At 32.6% G+C, this 18,042-nt stretch overlaps 1 protein-coding gene across 1 annotated transcript in view; it reads left to right on the top strand.

Annotated features, from left to right (window-relative positions):
* The window catches only part of LOC127701814 (GLIPR1-like protein 1), a 42,750-nt gene extending 24,941 nt beyond the window's left edge, over nt 1-17,809 (top strand). Inside the window, exon 6 of the mRNA XM_052205780.1 lies at nt 17,706-17,809. The gene's annotated coding sequence lies outside the window, so the exon portion shown is untranslated. The remainder of the gene's footprint in view (nt 1-17,705) is intronic.
* Nucleotides 17,810-18,042: the final 233 nt, after the last annotated feature.

The raw sequence follows: 18,042 nt of genomic DNA, 5'->3' as shown, positions 1-18,042 counted from the left end.
TGTAGAAAAAAGACCATACATAGAATTTAGACCCACTAAAAAGATTTATTCTTCTTGTTTAAAATTGGGACTTAAAAATATAATTGTATAAGTCCTAGAAATTTTTTCGTCAATCAAATGAGGATTGCTAGTTTTCATCTAGGTAGATACAGTTATTGTAATTGACTTTCTTCTAAGTACCGTACAATGTATATAGTATTATGTTAGCTAAAATTTTACTGTACTTTAGTCTCAATGTATATTTTTTTTTGTAGATTCATATTGGCTTGAGCATGATTCCCACCTAGAATATGAAGCCTGCTACATGTGCACTTTGATGCATAGGAAATATAGATGTCACTGAGTCACTCTTATAGCTTCAAATTGTGAAACAGTGGATTAATTCATTATTTTGTGCTAGTTATTTATTGTTTTTGGAAATAATGAATAGCACTTGCAGCATTATTCCATGATGATGATGACTTGTGATGTTAGGATTAAATTGGACAAGAAAAAAAATTGTGCATTGTACAAATAGGAACTTACAAATTGTATTAAAGGAGGACCACAGTACTGGATGACTAAATAACTTGGATAATCATGATAATTATTCATTTGGTATATCAATAATGAATTTGGAATAACAAGATTTCATAGTTTCAGTGCATATTAATAATGCAATCATACATTGTATCTGAATTCCATGAATACTTTGGATAATTATTCATTTGAAATAGCCATTTGGAATAATGAAAATTCCTAGTTTCAGTGAATATTAATAATAAAAGTGCATAATATCTGAATTCATGATTACTTTAGTGGATACTCAGTCATTTTAATATAATAACAATTTGGATATAATGTGAATTTCTAGTTTGAGTGAAATTTACAACACAGTGCATGTATAAATCGCATCCGAAGTTTATGTTGGCATTGCAATTGTTAACTACCACCAGGGTGTGTAAAAAGACCTTAACCACCCATGAGGGTCTCTCGTAGTCAGTCACAGTTGTTAAGTGTCAAATGACTGCTTGCTGTACTTAAAGTCTGAATTAGAATTAAATAAAAATCTAAATTAGTGCCCAAGCATATTAAACAAATAAACCATGTACTTCAAAGTATAATTTTATAGTCCCGCCTACAACAAAAGTTGATGTATGCAAGAAATAGGTATTACAATCTGGCAGCGGCTACAGCCAGTCAGGGGTACTACCATTTTTTTTTTTTTATTTTTATTTACTTGAAGAAGTAATATTAATATACTTATATAAGTAAATTTGTAGGATACTTATACAAGTGTATTTTATTTACTTGTATAGGTAAAAAAAGAAAATTGCCTTAGTTATGTCCCTTAGACATTCAGTTTTTTTACTTATATAAGTGAAAAAGTCATCCTATCTTCTTTTCTTGAATTCTTAGGACTTCTTTGCTCTAATAGAATTTTAAATTGTCTGTCTTTTGCAGATGTCTTAACTAATCATTTAAGTGTAATTTCATGAACAATGAAAATCTCATTTGTCTGTTATCTTCAGAACACTGCTCATTTACAAGCCCCCAAGGAGCAATTTTTGAAGGACTTGCGCAAATACTTAAGATCTTTGTGCAATCAGTTTCTTTGTTGAATTAATGAGATGAAACATTGAGCTCTAATAAAAAATTATGAGCTATCCTGGGAAAAATCATTAAAGGCATGTTTTTACATCTCAAACTTGAGAATTTTTGTGGGGTTGTAAAAAAAAATTACTTATACAAGTGAATTTTTGAGAAAATTAAGGGGAGATTATTCAAACATTATAGTTAACTTATATCATGTATAGAAGTATATTTTTTTTACCTCTTCAAGTAAATAAAGATTACTTGTACAAGTAGTATCCCTGACTGACAGTGTAACCTATTTGTATAAAGCTTCACTAGGTACATTTTTGAAGCTTAAAGACCTGGATACTTCTTTATGTTATGAAGTTTCTGTTAGTAACTTGTTCATTGCACTTTACCTTGTTTTCATGGTTCACTGACTGTTTGAAAAAAAATATTACTGTTTGAACAGTCATACAGTGAAATACTCTCTTACATGTATAACATGTACATGTATAATGAGTAATTGGATAAATTTATATGGTATATATATATAGGTATCTTGAAAGGTCTACATGTCTCATTGTCTGTCAGGCAGGGTTAACCTGACCTTGACTTCATTTCATGGATCAGTGATTAAGGTTATTTCAGTTACTTTGTCAAGTTTGTTTCTCAGAGGAATAATAGGTCAACTATATTTGGTGTATGAAATGATTGTAAGGTGAATATATCTGACTGCAAGACCTGCATCAGACTTTGACCTCAATGAAAATGTCATGGTTCATTGAACAATTTAGTTTTTGTGGTTTGGTCTATTTCCCAATGTTTCTCAGATGCTATAAACTACATGTACATGTACATGCATGACATGTATAGGATCACTATTTTTGGCGTATTGGATATCTTCGTAAGTTGTACAAGTTTGATTGGGAGGTTTTAAATCTGACCATGACCTCCTCATTTTCATGTTTCATTGGGCAATGTTTAGTTTTCATGGTTTGGATGTTAAGTCTATTTCACAGATACTATAAACCACTAAATTTTGGGTATGGAATGTCAGTTTGTAGGGTGTACATCATCTGTTTGGCATGGTTAATTTGACCATGACTTCATTTTCAGAGGTAATTGATAATGGAAAGTTTATGTGATACTTGTACATGTAGTAAAACCTTCATATATACATGTATTACATTTTTTACATTCAACATAAATTCAATTTTACATGTAGGCAAAGCAGACTTGACATTTCAGCGTGTGCACAGTCACTCTTGTTACATCACCATTGATCATGTCTACCATGTTGATAATAGCTGCTTTTTGTTAACAAAAGTCGGACAAGTATTAACAATTGTTATAATTCATTTGATAATATTGTAGTCTTGTATAACATGTACAATGTCATGAATGTACAATAACAAAATATTTAAGGAGATGTGGTATGATTTTCAATGAGACAACCATCAACCGTAGACCAAGTGATGTAATTGTTAGTAACTGCACATCCTTCAACAATGAGCAAAATCAGTACCACATAATCATGATAATGAAAAACCTATAACAGGCCTAGCCATATTGAATGATGTTACACAATGTAAACAAGTTGAGATGAGAAACCCAAGTTTGATTTATATACAAAAGCAACAAACAATCTGTTGGCGATAAAATTGGGTCAGTTAATAGATATAAGAAGATGTGGTATGATTGCCAATGAGACAACTTTGCATCCAAGTCAAAAATTTTGAAAAAGTAAACCATTATAGGTCAAAGTACAGTCTTCAACACAGAGCCTTGGCTCACACCGAACAGCAAGTTATATAGGGCCTCAAAATTACAGTTAAGCATGTTTAGAATTTGAAAAAATAGTTCCTGGATGATCATTTCTGATGTCTCCCATTTTTATCATGTTTACAGACCCATTGAAACATGAGTGATGACAAATGTATCATGGTTTACCAAAGGCTTATCATGCTTATAGGTGATCCAATATTAACAGGCTTCTGCCCTTATTCATGTTTTTCTACAAATCCATTATATCTGCTTTTGAATAAATGCCTTCTAAATATATATCCCAAGATGTTTAGCAACATTTTCAATATACACAATAAGCATTACAAAGGCATACATGTATTATGCACTATTGGTGAGCTGTTTGTTATAATTTACATATACATTATACATACATTGACATATATATATAGCATGGTGTGAAAAGCCTATGCAATACAAACATGACAAATAGACTAAAACATATGATAATAAATTGGTGAAATTGAGTAAACTGCTACTATATGACATCAACCCAACAACAACTAAATAACAATCTAGAGGTCAACATATATCTATACGTCTAAACACGTGAAAACTTTACGACAGATTCATCCATTGGAGAACAAGTGATCATTGATGGTGATACACGGCTGAAATCATAATTGCTCAAAATATCGACACAACAATGTTAAATAGAACTGCATTTTTTTTAATAAGATCATTATTTGATTAATAAAATGATGTGGTACTTGTTTACAAATTAGACAATTTTTCACCTAAAATCCAATGACATAGAAGTTAGCAACTGAATTGGCAAATTTGATATGGTCAGAATATTAATTTCCAACATATAGGCAGCCAGATTATATATTTTCACTCAGACCAGGGCCAGAATACTTATTTTCAGTCCATCCTTCTATTAAAGTGAGTCAAAACAATTTGTGTGATTTAATTAATCAATGATTTTTTTTTCTAAGGGGTGCCCAAATAAGTTCTGCTGGTAATACATATGTACTGTTTTCATCACTGATTGAAGATGAATATAATTAGAATAATGGACCCATTTGGTTTCTTTACTATTTGAATTATATATCAATATTGGACAAGCATTTATATGATTAAATAAATTGAATTTAAAAAATGGAAATTGGAAAATATTTTAGATAAATGTTAGCATGGTTAGTACGACATCTGATCAACTGAAACCACAAAGGAGAATCCGATGTCAGTCTGTAGAATTTAACAAGACCGGAGTCTAAAGAATACAACAAGTTCTAAACCGTTATGTGAATAAATAAAAGAAGATTTGATTTCCTTGTCTGAAACAATGCGAGTTTTCTTGTTTTGAACATTTCAACTTTCACTGGCGCTAGCTATTTTGTCGGTCTTGTACAGTACGCCCATCTGTTTATAAATACTTTTGATAAATTGGTTGAGAAAAATCCGGTGAAATTATGAATGATCTCGAGTGATAATATTTTTACCTCAATCAATCATGAATGAATGCCGAAGTGCTATTTATCAAGGACATTTGAACTTCAAATAGACCACTCGTTACAATATACAGTACAAAGTCGAGTCAATATTGAACTATTCAAAAATAAAATACAGTAAAATAAATTAAATTTAGATAGATTTAAGATTATTTTTGTTTTTCCATAGCTGCAAAAGATGCGTTAAATGTTCATCATAGCTTTGTTTTTTTTTATATGTATAGAAATCAAAATGGTTAATACGGCAATATTTATAATTTTGCAAGAAAAAAAATGTAGCCAGAAATAAAAGCTCAAAATAAGTGTGTGAAATAAACCCTTGGGGAAAAAATTAAGCAGTTTAATATGGGGATAAGTTTGATATTCGGAGTTCCCCGCTGTGTTTACAGTATATCGTGTATATTGACCGTTATTATGAAGTAATGTGATTCGTAAAACTACGGGTATTGAAGACAACCTTGTATGCACGAATGATTTCACACCTAACTAATTTAAAAAAATTAAAAAGTTTTTATTTAGATAATATTGAAATGAAAATTGTCAACTGTTAATACAGTTAAAGATACATTTGGTTAGTTTTAAATGCGAATAAAACCGTCCTGTGTGAAATTGCAGGTATTTAGTGCTGGTTCCAATTTTGTTCGATGAGATGAGAGGCGAGGGAGTGTTAATAATTATATAAATTTAGCTCATTCACTAAATAAGCGGGGAATACCAAAATGTTCAGTGGCAAATATTTCAAAATATTTTTTTTTTAAATAAATTTCTATCTAAAATTAATGTATTAAATGGGTTTGATAGTGGTGTCTCTTTGTCACAACCTTATATTGCACACGGTAAAATTGTTTTACAAATAATTTAACCTATCCCTGACTGTCAGAAATTTTGTATCCGTGACTTTTAAGTCTTAATGACGATCAATGTTTGGAAGCTGCTACACTTATAAATTAGCTATGACTATGTAATGGTTGTAGCAATCATATTTTTACTGTTACAACCTTTTCAGCGTTTAAACAGTTTATTTATGACTGTTTCAACGTTTTCCGTATTGGGACAGTTATTAAATAACTGTTACAACTTTCAAATGGTTGCAGCAGTCTTATTATGACTGTGACAACCTTTTAGGCGTTTAATCAGTTTATTTATGACTGTTGCAACGTTTTTCGAGTTGGGACAGATGTAAATCAACTGTTACAACTTTGAAATAGTTGTATCAGTCCTTTAATGACTGTGACAGTTATTTCTAGCGTTGTTGCAGTCGATTTATGTTTTAGACAAACACTTTTAAAGTTGGGACAGTTACAAAATAACTGCAGCAGTGAAATTTAACAACTGTTACAACTTTAACAAACATTATCAGTCTTAGAACGACTGTTACTGGTATGGACAGTTGTTTTTTTGTCCAGTAGTGTATATGTAATAGAATTGAGAATGGAAATGGGGAGTGTGTCAAAGAGACAACAACCAGACCAAAGAGCAGACAACAGCCGAAGGCCACCAATGGGTCTACAACGTATACCAGACGTTTCTTAGACTTTTATTTAATAAATCAGTTGGTTGTGTACTGATTGATACTTAAGTCTGGGAGAACAAGATTTATTTCAGTACTAGTTGCAACTAGCTTTGAACAAACTTTTAGTAATTGCAGATACTCTTAGTTCGATGCTTTGAGTCTATTGTCTTAATGTTAGTTGGCCGGTTTCTTTTGTGTGTCTCGTACCGATCTTTTGAGTTAATCTAATTGCAACTGATTTGTGCAGGTTGTTCTTATATTGTACTGCTACACTACTGTTTCAGCTTCGGGGAGGATTGAGCGCTCACAAACAAGTTGTTGTACTGTTACATCACTGTCCCAGATAGGGGATGGTTGGGATCCCGCTAACATGTTTAACCCCGCCACATTCTGTATGTATGTGTCTGTCCCAAATCAGGAGCCTGTAAGTCAGTGGTTGTCGTATGTTCCTGTGTTACTTATTTGTTTTTCGTTCACTTTATTTTGTACATTAGTTAGGCCGTTAGTTTTTACCATTGAATTGTTTTACATTTGTGATTTCGGGGCTTTTTATAGCTCACTATGTGGTATGGGCTTTGCTTATTGTTGAAAGCCGTATTGTGACATATGGCTGTTAATTTCTGTATCATTTGGTCTCTTGTGAAGAGTTGTCTCATTGGCAATCATACCACATCTTTTTTTATATAAACCACTGCCATATTATTTATGAACCTGTCCCAAGTCAGGAGCCTGTAGTTTAGTGGTTGTCGTTGGTTCATGTCTCAACTCATATTTGATATTTGGTAAATTGTTTTGTTTTGTATAATAAGGCCGTTAGTTTTGTCGTTTGAATTGTTTCACACTTTTAATGGCCTTTTATAAACGGCTTTACAGTATCTGGTTTTGTCATTGTTGAAGGCCTTAATTTTGCCTATAATTGCTTACATCCACTTCATATTAGGATAGTTGCCTCATTAGCAATCATATCACATCTCTTCGTTTTTATATAATTTACCCGACTTTTTATCTCGTGTTTTCCTGAACATGCATGAAATATTTGTCACTGGGCGTTAAAAAATAGCATGATCAATTTAAACTTGTGTTTAATATGAAAAAAACATCTGATATTTATTTATTTGTTGGGATGGGGGACAGGAGGATTTCGTATAGAATATGGTTGCCTGGTAAGAGCTAAGAAATAGGCATGATTAGCGACAAATTAAAATGAATAATAATGCCCTCTTTCCTTCTTCAATAATTCCTCATCTATTGATTAAAACTGACTACTACTGAGCCCAATCATGAGTGTTGAACGTAGCGTAAAACACCAATGAATCAAAATCCCTTCCCTAGGGATTTCCAATAGTTGTCCCTTAACTGTTATTGTCCGTGTAGTTCTTATATTCATCCAGCTAATCGTCCTACAGAGATGTCCTACTAAGGCTGTCATACCATAAAAACGTTTATAACACAGCTCACATTCTAATATATCTTCATTCATGAATTTATTAATGTCATTTAGACTAAACGACGCCATGTTTGTTTTTTGTCTCTGCCGTCTAAACCACCTATTTAAAAAGAAGAGGTGGAAGAGAGCCAGAAGATCTTCCTAATTCAAAAAAATAGAAATGAACCTCTTCTGGCTCACTACCGAAGAACAAAAAAACACGCCCTAGTTTAGACGGCAGAGGCACATAACAAACATGGCGTCGTTTAGTCTAAATGCCATTAATAAATTTATGAATGCAGATATATTAGAATGTGAGCTGTGTTATAAACGTTTTTATGGTATGACAGTCTTAGTAGGACATCCCTGTAGGACGATGAGCTGGATAAATATAAGAACTACACGGACAATAACAGTTAAGGGACGACTATTTGATATTCTAGGGAAGGGATTTTGATTGATTGGTGTTTAACGCTACTTTCAACACTTAGTTGGGCTATTCCGTGGTGGTCAGTTTAAATTTATAGATGAAGAATGGGGAAGAGAAGAGGGCATTATTAATTTTTTTAAACTGTCGCTTATTATGCCTATTTTTCAGCTCTTACCAGCCAACCATATTCATGTATGAAATCCTCCTGCCCCCCACCCCAATAAATGAATGAATATCAAATGGTTTTTCTTCTTATTTAACACAAGTTTAAATTGATTGATTGTTTGTTGCTAATTTTTAACGCCCAGTGACAAATATGTCATGCATGTTCAGGACTCGGTTCAGGAAACACGGGTTTAAAAGTCAGGTAAATAAATAAAAACGAAGAAATGTATGATTGCTAATGAGGCAACTATCCACCGGAGTTCAAATATGAAGTGGATGTAAGCAATTATAGGCAACCGTAATTAAGGCCTTTAACAATGACAAAACCCGATACTGTCAAAAGACCCGACGTGAAAAGTGTGAAAAACAATTCAAACGAAAAAAACTTACGGCCTAATTATACATAACAAAATAATTTACAAAATATCAAATATGAGTCGAGACATGAACCAACGACAACAACTAAACTACAGGCTCCTGACTTGGGACAGGCACACAAAGAATATGGTAGGGTTAATATAAAAACGAAGATTGCCAATGAGACAACCCTCCACAAGAGACCAAATGACACATGCAGCAATTAACAGCTATAGGTCACCGTACGGCCTTCAACAATAAGCAAAGCCCATACCGCATAGTCAGCTATAAAAGGCCCCGAAATCACAAATGTAAAACAATTCAAACGAGAAAACTAACGGTCTAATTAATGTACAAAAAAATGAATGAAAAACAAATATGTAACACAGCAACAAACGAAAATCACTGAATTACAGGCTCTTGACTTGGGACAGGCACATACATTCAGAATGTGGCGAGGTTAAACATGTTAGCGGGATCCGGCCCAACCAGCCCCCTAACCTGGGACAGTGGTGTAACAGTACAATAACATGTTTGTGAGCGCTCAACCCTCGCCGAAGCTGGGACAGAGGTGTAACAGTACAATATAAGAACAACCTGCACAAATCTATTGCAATTAGATTAACTCAAAAGATCGGTACGAGACACACAAAAAAAAACTTACATTATAAGACAAAGACACAAAGCACCGAAATAAGAGTATTTGCAATTACTGGAAGTTTGTTCAAAGCTAATTACAACTATGGTACTGAAATAAATCTTGTTCTCCCAGACTGAAGTATCAATCAGTAAAAAACCAACGGATTTATTAAAAAAAAAAAGAAGAAAAAACAGTCTGAGAAATGTCTGGTATACATTGTATACTTAATTGCATATAGATCCATATACAATGAAAATTTTTGAAAAGTGGTGGTCCGAAGGTTTTGACCATCGAAATTATGCAATAGAAATAATAGTTAAAACCAGAAGATTTTCTTCAAGGACCACCAGAGAAAAATGATTTAAGAACTTTCCGATATCTTTCCTTTATACAAAAATAATCCAGTTTGGTTACTTTAAAAAAAAATGGATAGACAAGATGTCCTTTTTGGTCATATTCGAGACAAACATTGACGAATTTTTGTGCAGTTTAAGATTATTCTTAAAATCAAATAGTGGGGGTTTACGCCTGATTTGTCTAGCAAAATTGAGTTAGAAGAAAGAAAAAAGAAAAATGTCACGAACAGAGCACACTTTTACAGTCATGTCTACCGGACTTATCTTAATTTTCTATATAATCATCGTAAACTTCATTTAATATGTCATCCAACATAACAAAAATCTGCTATTTTCGACGGCAAATTGAATTTTTGTTTTATTGATCTTCCGTAGAATATCTCCAGAAGAGGTCCAGATTCATTTTTTTGGACTCTTCACCAGAAGACATTCTGGAGATGTGCAGAAGAGACCAATAAAACACGCCCAAACATGGCGTCGTTTAGTCTAAATGACATTAATAAATTTATGAATGCAGATATATTGGAATGTGAGCTGTGTTATAAACGTTTTTATGGTATGACAGTCTTAATAGGACATCCCTGTATGACGATAAGCTGGATAAATATAAGAACTACACGGACTAAAAATGTTAAGGGACGACTATTTGATATTCTAGGGAAGGGATTTTGATTGATTGGTGTTTAACGCTACTTTCAACACTAAGTTGGGCTATTCCGTGGTGGTCAGTTTAAATTTATAGAGGGCATTATTAACATTTTTAATCTTTCGCTTATTATGCATATTTTTCAGCTCTTAATTACCAGCCCACCCCACTAAATGAATGAATATCAAATGGTTTTTCTTCTTATTTAACACAAGTTTAATTGGTTGATTGTTTGTTGCTAATTATTAACGCCCAGTGACAAATATGTCATGCATGTTCAGGACTCGGTTCAAAACACGAGTTTAAAAGTCAGGTAAATAAATAAAAACGAAGAAATGTATGATTGCTAATGAGGCAACTATCCACCGGAGTTCAAATATGAAGTGGATGTAAGCAATTATAGACAACCGTAATTAAGGCCTTCAACAATGACAAAACCCGATACTGTCAAAAGGCCCGACGTGAAAAGTGTGCGAAACAATTTAAACGAGAAAACTTACGGCCTAATTATACATAACAAAATAATTTACAAAATATCAAATATGAGTCGAGACATGAACCAACGACAACAACTAAACTACAGGCTCCTGACTTGGGTTAGACACACACAGAATATGGCAGGGTTGATATAAAAACGAAGATTGCCAATGAGACAACCCTCCAGAAGAGACCAAATGACACAGCAATTAACAGCTATAGGTCACCGTACGGCATTTAACAATAAGCAAAGCCCATACCGCATAGTCAGCTATAAAAGGCCCCGAAATCACAAATGTAAAACAATTCAAACGAGAAAACTAACGGTCAAATTAATGTACAAAAAAAAATGAACGAAAAACAAATATGTAACACAGCAAAAAACGACAACCAATGAATTACATTTGACTTTGACTTTGGACAGAGCATACATACAGAATGTCGCGGTGTTAAACATGTTAGCGGGATCTGGCCCAACCAGCCCCCTAACCTGGGACAGTGGTGTAACAGTACAATAACATGTTTGTGAGCACTTAACCCTCCCCGAGGCTGGGACAGTGGTGTAACAGAACAATATTAGAACAACCTGCACAAATCAATTGCAATTAGATTAACTCAAAAGATCGGTACGAGACACACAAAAAAAAACTTACATTAAGACAATAGACACAAAGCAGGGAAATAAGGGTATTTGCAATTACTGGAAGTTTGCTCAAAGCTAATTACAACTATAGTACTGAAATAAATCTTGTTCTCCAAGACTGAAGTATCAATCAGTACACAACCAACGGATTTATTAAAAAAAAAAGAAGAAAAAACAGTCTGAAAAATGTCTGGTATACATTGTATATATATACTTGCATATAGATCCATATACAATGAAAATTTTTGAAAAGTGGTGGTCCGAAGGTTTTGACCATCGAAATTATGCAATAGAAATAATAGTTAGGACCAGAAGATTTTCTTCAAGGACCACCAGAGAAAAATGATTTTGAGAACTTTCCGATATCTTTGCTTTATACAAAAATAGTCCAGTTTGGTTACTTTAAAAAAATTGAATAAACAAGATGTCCTTTTTTATCATATTCGAGACAAACATTGACGAATTTTTGTGCAGTTTAAGAATATTCTTAAAAATCAAATAGTGCCCCAGGTGTCTACACGAAATGTCAAGGTCTAAACGTCATGAGTTTATATAAAATTCGTGAATACAATAAACAAAAACAATTATATGAAAGAATCTAAATAATATAAATACTCATTATTTTACACGTATTCGAGGGATCAAAATAATCAGTTCTACAAATTGCTGTTAAATGAAATATTTAAGCCAATTTTACAAATATTTATACCTGCCTCTGTAATATGTCATATTGACGGACCACATTATTTTTTTTTTATCGTTAGAGACACTGTTGCAAAGCTCATTTTCCGTTCACTTTAAAAACCTACAAAAATTGCCTAAACTTTTAATCTTAGACTAGACAGCGTGAAAGATCAATACACTTTGGTAAGTGTACAAACGGCGTTTTGACAAACCGGTAAATAATCATGTTTTCGCCCGGGGATATGAATTTGACATTAAACGTCCTTCAGTAACTTTACAATAACCAGCCGTGTCATTTCCGTATATTGTAGATGGAACGTGTGACAAATATACACCAGCAATACCAATACAGGTGAATTTTACCTTTTTAAATGATTCCAAAGAGGGGGTGCATTGCATTTGCGCCAATTTTGAAAAAAAAATCAATCTTTCATTTGCGCCAAAAAAATAAAACTACATTGGCGCCATTTCACAGGTAACATATAACGGAAAAGTTTTAAATATTCATTTTTACATCGTGAATAAGATGAGTTTTTAAGTATTCCCCATGGATAACTTATTTTAAAAAGTTCATAATTATTGTTTATTATAAAATTGCGAGTCAGTTAGGTTTAAAATTATATAGTGTTTGAATGTTTGAGGTGTCAAGATGGATGGATCTGAGTAAAATCCGTTAGTTTTCTCAGAGTTTGATTATTTCATATTTTTCATGTTGGGACCGTTTTTAGCCAACTTAACGGAATGGTTTTTAGAAGGCCGTACGGTTGTCTCTGGTGGCTTTCGTCCACCTCATTTGAACTTTACGGATAGTTGTAAATTCATAAGCAATTCTTAATATACCACATCTCCTTGTGTTTACATAGAGGAAATTAGTCTGTAATTTTTATGACCACACATATAGGTTATCCAGTATAAATAAGTACATCTGAGCCGTTGCCTACAAGTCTAGTGTCGGAACAAACTTTTGGTTTTACTCCAGTATATATATAGTCCTTTATTTCTAGTTTTTATGAACTCGTTCAATTATAACATAACTGTGTTTTAAAGTTATTATTCAAAGTCTCTTTTAAATAAAACAACTTTTTAAACTATTCAAAATTGAGAATGGAAATGGGGAATGCATGTGTCAAAGTGACATCAACCCGACCACAGAGCAGAAAACAGCCGAAGGCCACCAATGGGTCTTCAACACAGCGAGAAAATCCCGCACCCGGAGGCGTGGTTCAGCTGGCCCCTAAACAGACACCAAGTGATGGATACAATTGTGGCTTATATTGTTTAATTAATTTTTTAGAGCAAAAGATTAATTGATTGTTGGTTGCTTAACATCCAGTGGCAAACATTTCATGCATATTCAGGACGACAAAACTTTTCAGAAAAAGATTATGGGTGGGGGGGGGGGGGGGCGGATTTTGGACCCCCTTTTGTTAATAAGGACATACGGTTGGATCCCCTCCCTTTATCCTTGGTTGGGAACCCCCATTTAAAAAGACTGGATCCGCCACGTGCACTGTACACAGATTTAGTCCGCATTGTTTTCCGGGCAGAATAGACCACCACTGTTACTAATTTTTATAGTTGTAAATATTTACGCTAAATTTTGTTAATAAATATAGGAACAGTTACAATTGTGTGGTCATAGATTTCGTAAATTTGTTTTCTGAACCATATAGCAAGTGGCATGACATCATAATGGTGAATCGGGGAAATCACAGAAAGCTTATGGAAATGTTAGATTTTTTTTGATATATGACAATAGCGCAAAAAGTATCAAATATGTTTTAATAGAGAAAAAAAAATGACTGTAGCTGTAATAACTATATTTTTATTTGTTTTTAATTGTGTCGCTCTTTGATGACCATTTATGAAACCTGCATTTTCGTCTTTCATTCTTACGTACGTCTAGAAATTTACAGAACTCAAATTATATATCGGAATAAAAGGAGTTGTCGGTTTTATTTACGTCAATAATATAGCAAACAAACCAAAAACAAAAACAAAAACCAAGCGACATCCAGAGAGCAAAGTGGATTTTTCGGCTTGCAGTACAAACTAAGTATAAGTATAAAGAACAGTTATATTATAACTATACCACGTCAAAAGTTCTCTCGTTCATTTCATTCCATAGTAGAGTAAAATGACTAACTTTCATTTGACCTTTGAAGAGGCAGAATTAGTTGACACAAATGTTATGCCTTTTTGCATGGCTGATTGTATATATTTATGTTGAACATGTTAAATTCAAGGCGATCTTGTAGCGAACGCACAACCCTATACTGTGTTTGGTTTTTCTACGATATCTAGTTAAGAAAAAACTTTATTATCGGAGGGGTGAAACGAGGGAGAAAATAATATGTATTAGATACACATTAAGGGCGTTAGCCCGAATGAGTGCGTATTACTTACACCAAGATAAATTGAATATTGTCAATGCAGAATGACAAATTCAATAATTTAGGACAGGGACTTTCAATACTAACGGATTCCCTGTTAAGGAGGAGATCTTTTAACAATTTGACAATATTCTATTGAAATGCATGATAAATGCAGGGTATCAAATTTATTTATCGACATCTTTGTGTAAAAAAAGATACAATTTTGCTAGATAAATAGAAAACAATAACACATTTCCTTGCATAATCTTATCTAAAATTATTGAAAATTATCATAATTTATGGGTATTGTTTTAACATGATACACCAAAGCCGAATTTTGCATGTTTGCATTACACACTTGCACTGTTTGGATTAACGTATCAATTAGAAGGTAGGTTAGAAAATCACAAAAACAGAATTAAAGGACAAAACGCCATTATATGGTTTTCCGGATAATGTTTTTTTTTGGCAAATATTAAAAAAAAAATCTTAAACTTTTACATATACATAACATTTTAGGTAAACACCTAGAGTTACATATATACCAGCATACATTTTTGATAGGAAAAAAATGCTATCAAAGATACTTCAGAAATGCCTAGCTCCATGCCTAAGAAATATACATCTGTTTTATTGTTCACATTTATTTAACCTCCATTCAACAATGGGAAGGAACATTTGCCTCAGCTGTGAAATGAATTGATTTAAAACGACTTTTAACATATTTACTTCTGTCTTGTCAATATCTTAGCATAGAATATGATCAGAATATGGTCTGTGTATAAAACAAGTATACCGCTGTAATAAAAGCACTAGACAATTTATACATGTAAATATATGCTTCTTCCAACAGAATTTTGTTTTGTTTTTAGTTTTTAATTATTTTTTTGTCATTATCGTTTATTTTTTAACCACTAAATTTGCGGTTTTGTGATATGTTCGTGCAGTTTTAACAATGTCGTCAATAGTGTTCAGAAAGAAGCTACTAGTATTATAAAATGTGTCAGAACCTTAAATTACACATACATGAACGGAGCTATGATACCATGACAGGTGTACATATGATGTAATTGTGAAATAGCCATTGTAATTGCCAAGTTTTTGATAGTTTAAGGATCATTTTTGATTAGTGGCACGTGCCATCGAATTCAATCTTTATTGACAGAAAATATTAAATAACGAATACATTTATTACTATTATAGGAAGAAAAAGGCGAAGAAGAATTATTTGCTATAGTGCAACTTGAATAAACAAATAAATACATAATTATTTTATATTAAATAAAATTGTTATTAAAATGAAAGAAAGGATTAACGCATTTACAAGGATATATACTAGATGCTGAACTTAAATTAGGTTGTATTGTTTTAACGAAAACAAACTTCTATGAGGATCTGGAGGGGGTCCTTTATTTCTGTATTCTTTAATTTTTTATGCCGATTTTCTCTATTCTTTAAACTTTTTGTCTATTATTATCAATTCTTTATATTCAAGCACCTTATTATTCTCTATTCTTTATTTTTTTTTATCCATTTTCTCTATTCTTTATATTTATTGCCACTCATTCTCTATTCTGTAACCCCCTCCCCGCCCCCTCCCATCAACATCTTCTTCTTTCCGATGGTATGTTATTTATAGTTTTATTGTCTCGTCACGGTCTAAGTGCAGTTTTCAGAATATTAACTGCACTCGGAGACATGGTTCCCTGATGCGGCCTTGGTGACTACGCATCACTACGAAATAAAAGCAAAAAAAAAAAAAAAAGAAGACGGTTGTCCAAATATAAAAAGAATAACACGCACGGGGAATGATTACTAAATGCCACGAAGTAATTATTAAGTTTTAGAGGAAAGTATCGAAAGATAACGAAATTAACGATATTAATTATCTGACATAAAACATATTTGTATTTACGTTTATCGTTCCCGATGAAGTTAAATCCAGAAACGTGCTTCAGACGCATGAAATTTATAAGGTGTTTTCACTCTTTTGATAATGTTATGTTTAAAATTTGCAATTACTTCTTTTCAAAGAATAAGTAGATAAATACATAAATTAACATCAGAAAATAAAAAATAAAATAAAATCATAAACAGTTATAGGCGAATAAGTTATTTCCTCAACAAAACAAAATCACTAATCTCTTAAAAAAAGACCAACAGAAATAAAACGTCAACCAATGATTTTATGTTTAATTATTAAAAATATACGTTTTTCATTCTAGCATTTATATTGTAATTTTTTTATAATTAAAATGTATCATCCACATGAAGGGGCGTAACTCCTAATATCATTCTGACACACTAAACGGATCTTAACCCGATCTGAAAATTTTGAACATTACTTTTTATGTTTGGTCTGAATTCGTCTAAAACCGTCTTAACATATCTTGTTTAACAGCTAGAGCCTTCTGTCTTGTTTATCTTGACATGAATGAACGGACTGAACACGACATATCTGAACAGCGTCTGAAAGTCTTAAAAAGTCTGAACGTTTTTCCCTAGCGGTAAATTCAGTTGATTCAGACTTGATCAGACCAAAATGACCGTTTCAGACTGAAATCTTGCTACTAGTGCTGGTTACAGCTTTAACCTGTTACTCATACAAGCTGGCTACTTATTCTCACCCTTAAGCGTTTTTATATTATTTATAGAAACCAAAGTGAAGAATTCCTTTAAACGAAATGTCCAAACAATTTAATTTCCATTTTATCTTATTTCTATGCAATCAATTTTTTTTCTCATGACAATATGTGATTTTAAATTTATTTTTTAAAAACAGTAATTAGTAACGGCATCTAATAATTTAACTTGAATATTATTTTTGTAAATATGTAAGATAAATCAGAGTCATACATCAATTTAAAAAAGCATCATACGACACGAAATAAACAACTTTAAGATCACTACACTGTTGGTGGAACATCGTATCAAATTTGAACCTATTAGACAGGTTATTCTCACAAAACCATGCAAGAACAAAGGTTATAAAGAAATGAAAATAAAAATAAACTACATGAAAAATTCGAGAAAAACGACCAAGAACCATAATTATTTTCATGCAACATACAGCACAAACAAGACTAATATGTAAGTTTACCTTGAAAGTATTGTCGGCAGACTGTGGTTACACTTGTACATATCGATCAAAACGTAATAACTTATCTTTTATATTGTAGAATGAGCAAGAAGTGTACGCACACAATGGTTTGTTGAAACCCGGCAGCTTGACATCTATCATATTTTCTCCACAGTCTTATAATTAAAATCTTTTATGCATTAACTCGTGTTCTTAATTATTAGGCATACATAATTATAAATAAAAAGGATAACTAAAATGATAAAAATATTTTTACAGTGCACCAGCCCACACCAACCAACAACACTTTACCACTCTGAAAAATTAGACAAACAAAACATCGAACAACACGTTGACCAGATACCCTGACTTTGTAAAGGCACATCAGATGGCGAGGGGTAAACCCGTATTTATGTCAGCACAAAACTCTCTTTTGT

The sequence above is a fragment of the Mytilus californianus genome, unplaced genomic scaffold (genome assembly GCF_021869535.1).
Source record: "Mytilus californianus isolate M0D057914Y unplaced genomic scaffold, xbMytCali1.0.p SCAF_5, whole genome shotgun sequence".
NCBI classification, from domain to species: Eukaryota; Metazoa; Mollusca; class Bivalvia; order Mytilida; family Mytilidae; genus Mytilus; species Mytilus californianus.
This window is presented reverse-complemented; position numbering and strand designations above follow the sequence as displayed.